General features: G+C 36.9%; 1 long non-coding RNA gene across 1 annotated transcript; it reads right to left on the bottom strand.

Annotated features, from left to right (window-relative positions):
• Window positions 1–1,649: 1,649 nt before the first annotated feature.
• On the bottom strand, window positions 1,650–6,472 carry LOC132614636 (uncharacterized). Its single transcript, XR_009572374.1, has 2 exons — window positions 5,539–6,472; window positions 1,650–1,810 (listed from the first exon to the last, which is right to left on the bottom strand). It is a non-coding gene; the product is annotated as an uncharacterized LOC132614636 (long non-coding RNA).
• Window positions 6,473–7,698: the final 1,226 nt, after the last annotated feature.

Below are 7,698 nucleotides of genomic sequence, written 5' to 3'. Positions count from 1 at the left end.
CTCCAACGTAACGCATATTCGCGGAACGTCTCAGTTGACTTCCTGGTTAACTTAGTCATGTAAACTCTATCTGGTGTGATATCGGTGTTAAAACTGAACCTGTCCATAAAGTCTTGCGCCATGTCACTCCAACCACGCCATTTACGGACATCCTGTTGTGTATACCAAGTAAGTGCTTCGCCAGATAAGCTTCTTATGAAGAGCTTCATCCTTATGCTCTGGTCTCTGCCCACTCCAACCAGTTTGTCACAATAAGCCCTTAAGTGTGTATGAGGGTCGCCTGTTCCATTGAATGTATCAAATTTTGGCGGTTTGTAGCCTACGGGTAAATCGACGTCAGGTTGGACACAGAGATCCTCATATTCTATACTCTTAGTTCCTCTAGCAACTTGAAGGTTCCTCATTGCTTCTTTGAGACTGTGGATTTCTTTTAGCAGTATGTTATCTGCCCCTGCCTTTGCATCCCTTTCCATTTCTTCGTATTGATCTACCTCGGGTTGGAACCTGACCGTTACTGGGTTGGTAAAGGTTTGTGTTTCTGTGGCATATACCGGAGGAACATATTGTGCATTTGGGGTGACAAAGTGTGCCCCGTGCATATGCTGGGTTGGATAAGTCTGGACGATGGGGGTGTTTTGGACAAGAGGTGGTGTGTTATAATTGGTGTTTATAGGTGGTTGATTTGGTGGGTTTAGAGGAGTGGTCGTGGGTAGTGGATTAGTGTTGGTGGGTAAAGGAACATAGGGAGTATGAACTAGCGATTGACTTGGTGGGTTGACGGGTGGTGGATTATGAGTAGCATAGGTAGTGTAGGTGGGTGGTTGATTTTGTGGAGGAGTATAGCTAGTGTAAGTGGTTGGTTGACTTTGTGGGGGAGTATAGACGGATGTTGGATTTGGTGGATTTGCGGGGGTGATCGGAGGCAAGTTGTTGTTAGTAGGTGCATTGTTTTAGGGGAGGAAAATGCTCAGGAACTGGGGATTCGAGTGATGGGAAACGAGGTGGTTCTGGTGCAGTATTGCTAGGTTCAGAAGGTGAATTTTGGAGTGTGATGGATAAATTGGTCAAGTCCCTAACCCGATTTAGTTCTCCACGTAGATTCTCAATTTCTTGAGTCAGGCGGGCGATATGTTCATCCCGTTGAATAGCAGTTCCATGTTCGGAAGTTTCAGGCGGATCGCTAGCGATCACGAGGTTTTCTACACCAGTTGGAACAGATGCGGCCGGATCGGACATAGTAATTTCATTTCCTTGGACAGCCCAACTACGTTCAGGTAACGATGACGTCTTTGACCTCGTGATGTAAGGATGGTCGGCCATCGAGCGTCAACACGAATCAACTCTCTGTTTGGGAATAAGATAAAATAGACATACAGTATAAACGATGTTAATCTCATGAACATATCTAGGTAAAGTCATGGTCACGTAAAGTCGAGTAAGGCATGTAGCGAATAATTTATCAAGTAGAGTCAAACAAGTTGTCAAACAAATGTAAACGATTATATCGAAACAACTAGCACGTCCTAATATGCATGTGACCTCTTTGCGCCAGAGGTGGGCCTAACGTTGTTTAAAGGATAAAATGTGCCATAATATGTCATCCCGTTGCTTTGATTATTTAAACAAATTCTATTTCCCCAACAATAAAGTACAAAAGTAATGTAACGTTTATTACATGTCAAATGAATACAACATAAAGTGTTTCCTAATCTAAATGAAGTGAATACAATTTCCTATGTCTAAATCTCAGCCTCGTTTTTGTGATGTCATTGATCTTCGTCATTCATTGTACTCCAATGCAAATCCATACCTGTCATAGAAACGTTAATCATCCTTCCCTCCTAAAGTTTAATTAATTAAAGCAAATAGTCAATATTTAGGCACAATTATCCTTCAAACATGCACATAAAGTATGATTGGTGTCACTTGGGGTCGTGAACCCGCTTGGACGTTTGGGTAAAGTCATCTAATGGATTTAATGCACCAAGGGTATTAAACCTCCTAGGTCATGAAATGTATGCTCTTAATAAAGGGTGTTGGTTTAGCTCTATCTTAGGCTGACTAAGAGTTGGCTTCCTATGACACAAGGTTCTCCCAAGCGGACAACTTGGGAGTGGAAAGTCCGTGGCCGTCGACTGCACCGCTGATCGACTAAATCCACAAGATCAATCCAACTAAAGGGGTAATTTAGTAGTGAACGGGCGCGAACCGCGAAGCCGTTTTAAGTGTGTGAATATGTGTGAGTTTTCCAGAAGTGGAGGAAATATGAACGGAATGACAGTTTATCAAAGCAGTAACACATAAACAGTTTATATCAAACAAACAGTTTATATCAAGCAAACAATTAATAGCATGTAAAAACAGTTAACAAACAAATAAAGTAATCAAAATAAGCACACAAAACCTATTTAAACTAAGTCCGTTATGGTTAGAACCTAATGATTCCCCAGCAGAGTCGCCAAGCTGTCACACCCTATTTTAACCGTGTTAAAGTAGAAGTATGACATATTGGAGATTCATGTTTTTTGTTTGTTGTTAAGGAGTCGCCACCTAATTAATTATGGTAAATTAGGATACCTAAAGTTTATTATTTATCTAAAGTTGATTTTAAAGTCTACGAAACCAAAAGATCTGAGTAAGGGTTCAATTAGTCTAAAGGGAAGGTATTAGGCATCCTTTAAGACCCATTAACAATGGTTAACCGACCGGACTAAAATTTAGTTAGGCTGAGTGTAAATGTAATATTATAGAAAGGGAAATAGCTTTGTAAGTATTGCTAAATTATAAATATATATATATATATATATATATGAATGCTATTTAAAATAGAACTTGTAGGAAATAAATGATGATGTATAAAATAATTGATTAGTTATAGATGAGAAGGGGGGATTAGTATTTAAAGGTGCAAAAGCAGCGACTAACTTTATATATTCAAGTCCAAAATTTACGTGATTGGGAAATGATGTGAAGTTAAAATAATTTTATCCCGAAATCCAAGAATAGAGAATGGATAACAAGGTGATTAATACTTTAAAATCTAGTTTAATATATAGAAATAACATTTTCTTCGTTAAGATCCTAGTTAAACACCATTAAAGCTATCATGCCAAGTTAGGTAGAAACAAAAGCCTGGACTGAAATGTTTCCAAAACTTTAGGAATTAAAGCAATGATTATAAGAAGTGGACCAGGCGCCTTTAAGAAAAGAAAAGACCTAACTTGTTTACAAAAAAAAGCTAAAATGAGTATGTATTACGTTGAATGGGTGATATCAAAACTAACTAATTATTTCTAACTGGTGCAGATATATGAACTATATTCTAAAACATAAAATATGATACTAAGCGAGTAGACTATGGATCAACTAAACTATTTAACACAAGAAGTTTAGATAAGGCAAGTAAACGGATCAAAGGGCTAAGATAGAGAGGTAAGAAGCCCTTCGTATAGGCCTCCCGAAATCAAGAATTGTGGTTGTTAAGCTTTGATCCATCATAGACACGGATCCAAACATGAGAGGAAGCGTAGTAGTAATTGATGTAGCGGCGTCACCGAAGTCTCAGTCTGAGACATGCTTGAGTAGTAGGAGTCTTTTATAAAAAACTCCATTTTTCACTCCAAAGTGTACATGTAAAGAAAGGAAGAAATAAAGAGATTAGTAAAACAACTCAAGTTTTAAAAGATGTTGAATAAAATAGATATAACCAAGTAACACACAACAAAGATACCATCAGGAACACGAAATACAAAAATGCCGAACGGGGTATCCATCTTGCAACTGATGGCACTCGGAACAACTTAAAAAAACAACTAATCCATGATACATGCTTAACTTTCAAAGCATAAAAAAAAAATGATCCCCAAAGTCCATCACATTTAAACTACAGTGAAATGAATTCTCTAAGACATGAAGAGTTAATCTTTAACCACTATCCTTCAGGGCATGATATGATATTCTACAAGAAGACTTCTTTTAGTAGGAGAACATGTACCAAGGCTTAACAAAAATACGTATTTGTGTGCATAAAGACATGGAGTAGAAGTGCAGCCATTGTACTGGATTCAAGGATTTCTCATTTTATTTAGAGGTAATGTGTAGACATGGTTTGCATCCCTTTTAATTGCTGTTCCACTGTCAACATAAACTACATAGAAAATTATCATATCGAGACACCAAAAAGAACTAATAACTTATAGTGAAACTGATCTCATGTAAACATCTAATCCTAAAACGAAGTCGTTCTTTAACTTATGGTGGCAGAAACGTGCAGGAAAGATGACTTCAGATTTGGAATACATATTTTAGCAAGAGAAAACAGAACAGACAGTCATTAAATCGAATTATAACCTCACGTTCTCAAGCCCAACAAAGCAGTGTTTTTTTAGTTCTAAAATTCATAACGAAACAGAATTTAAAGGATGGTCTTTCTTAATATCAAAATGAAGTCCAAACAAGCAAAATAGGCATTCTAATCCTCATACATTCATTACTTGAATTTAAATGAACCAAACAGGTCGACGGGACTACTACTGACTCGATCGAATATACCCGTTTTCATATGTCTCTGACATGGAAGAGATCAAAGAAACTTCGCAGCTAGGACTCTTAGACCTCATGCTTAAACTGATAGGCTAACACATCTTTTAAGATTGGACATAGTTAAATTATCACGTATACACTGGTGTTCAAACATTGCCACATTCATGCCAACAAATTATCCCTTTAAATATGATATTCAAATAGACACATATCAACACACATTAAGGCTAAGCTAACCAACTAATTTATATGCTAAACATATATGAATCTATACAAGCCGAATCTAAGCAGAAACTGGCACAATCATCTATTAACGTTAACCAATAGCGAACCAACCTAACAGCTAACTATCGAACAAATGAAACAAGCAAGAAAGTAATGCTAATAAATAGATAACGAAGAGAGATTTACCGACTTTAGTGTATACAGCCTAAATGGAAAAGAATCCTTATTCTAAGGATATCTACAATATGAAGAAGCACTTCGCGAATTAAAGACCTTCTAACGCCTAAACACAGAACCATTAATACAACTTGAGATCTGAACAAAATGGCGAGAGAAAAATAAGATAGCACGGACTTTAAACACCAAAATCACTTTAAACGACAAACAGCAAATGACTGAACTACTCTAAACAGATCAAAATAAACATGACTATGTCAAATTAGAGGCCAAACACTATCATCATAATCATCCCTACGTGAACTAATACGACCAGCTAAACAACAACAATACTGAAATTGAACTAAGCTAAAGTTAAGGTATAAACAAATAGATTCTATCAACTTCTAGACTGCCAAATTCGAATCAACTTCTAGACTGCCAAACTCGAACTAAATTAAGACGCGAACATACAAGAATCAGTAAAACCAAAACCAAACTAACCAATCCTGAACATGCTCGATATTACCAGTCGTAAACTAAAATTCAATCGAAACGAAACAATCATGCGAACATATTCGAAACTTCAGATTTGAAAGAAAAAAATATACTGACCTTTTGTGGGTGCAGTGAATGGGGCGTCAAGTCTCGAATCTACTCTCGTATTGACGAATTCGAAACTTCGAGTCAAAAAATTAAAATGTCTTTGTTATACTTTAAAGTTCTTTTGCCGAGCGGCGACGAAAGTTGATTGGATCACGAAAAACTTAATTTTTCGACACAAATTTCATAACAGAGAGTATTCTCTGATTTGAAACAAAATGCAAGACCCGATTTTGAAAATGAAAGAGAACCCAAGACTTTTAGAAAATACTCATGCATCACCCGTCCGTGTCCGATCAGTGTTGAATCTCCCCCCTTTTCTCGATCTGTTTTTTCTTCCTCATTTGCCTAACTTCCCCCAGATTTTATAGGACTTCGTTTGGTTTAAGAAAAGAGAGGAGCGTAAGAGAGAGACGAAGGAATGGGGGACAAGCGGAAGTGGAGAGGAGCGGGTAACGTGGGTGAGGATGAAAGAGAGAGGGGAGGTGGGGAGCACGATGAAGGATAAAAAAAAAGAAAGAAGAAGATGACAAAGGAGGCGGAAGAAAGAAGAAGATAGGAAAGAAAGAGGGAGCGGGTAGGTTTAGGGAGAATAAGAGATTGAGATGTAGTCCAAAAAAAAATATATGTGGAGCCCATTAAAGAAAAAGTGGAAGAAGAAATCAGATTGTGGCGTGGTGAAATGAAGAAAGAGGAATGCTGCAAAGTTTTTTTTTTATTTATTTATTTATTTTCTCTTTTGTTTTTCTTTTGGGGTAGATAGCTATTATCAAGAATTTCCCCCTTGTAAAATAATGTTTTGATGAAATAAAAATTATAATACGTTGTTTTAAAATACGAGCTTCAAAATGAGTCCAACATTGATATACTTCCGAGCAATTGCTTATGAGATGAAAATTGTTGATTTTTTCTCCTCTATTTAATTATTTTGGGCTTCCAATTTAATGACTGGTATAATATATATTATGTAAAGACAATAAATAATTAATATGTAAAAAAAAATAGATATTTTATAAAATGTTGTCTTGTAATTAATTTAACGAGTCCAAACTTGAAAAAAATAAAATGATGACAAAATCATCTAAAATTTGTAGTAAAGTGATACATGTAATGTAAAAAAATAAAAGTAATGATATTAGTAGAAGTGGCAAAAATATTGTGAAGATAAAGTATTTAGCTCGTCAGTAAATTTAGAAAACCGAGTAAATTAAATAGGGGAGGGACAAAATTGGGTGTCAACAGATGCCCCTCTTCGACCGGAGACGATGTAAGAGTCTTCAGGCGAAGAAGTTGACGTAGTAGCCAATTTTGGACCAACGAATATGGATTTATAAGAAAGTACGATTTTTTTTTTTTTTTTGGGAAAATTGATGGAAAATATTATGAGGTCCGAAGGAATTATGGAAAATTATGGCCGAATCTCAGTTTCGAGTTGCCTACATATCTCGGGCTGCACGAGAATCAGGCCATGTGTAGTTCGAAAGTTTTTGTGGATTCATAATCTTGCGGGGGTTGTAGACAGGTGACGAGAACGTTCAAGAATGGAACACATGCTTATAGCCTCCTAATTATAAATGTGGCGTGCAATACGCCCATAAGCAAGACTCTACTAGACACGGCGTAAATTCTTCAAAGATGCCCCAGTGTTGAGTTATGGAAACGCTGGGGTGTAGAAAGGAATATGAGATTGTGAAAAGAGTAGATTTAGTAGAGTTTTAGCGGAGGATGTGAAAGAGAAATTAACCCACGTATCACGTGTTTGTGGACATAGGCGGAATTGAGTTCGAGAGTAGATTCGTGACCCTTGCTTATGAGTTTGATATTCCTCTTCAGCAAATTTGCCCTAGTTCACTGCGTAAGATAAAGTTCCACGTTGTGTTGCGTCTCTGCAGGTTGTACTTTCTGTCCAAACTGAAATTCACGTCCAAATTAGTAATAAAGTTGAAAGTGTAAAGTTATAAATAATTTAAAATGATAGTAAATAGGAGTGCGAGGACGAAGGTGAAGCCGTGTGGCTAATGTTGTCTCTGATTGTCTTCAGGGACTTGAATGAATGCGTGATGTGTATGCTGAGGATGTGACAATATTTCCCGTTGCATTTGCAGATGATAGTGATAAGGTCTCCGGCTGTCTTCCGGGACTCGATGATAAATGATATCTGTGAATTTTAAG

Source organism: Lycium barbarum, chromosome 10, assembly GCF_019175385.1.
Source record: "Lycium barbarum isolate Lr01 chromosome 10, ASM1917538v2, whole genome shotgun sequence".
NCBI lineage: Eukaryota > Viridiplantae > Streptophyta > Magnoliopsida > Solanales > Solanaceae > Lycium > Lycium barbarum.
This window is presented reverse-complemented; position numbering and strand designations above follow the sequence as displayed.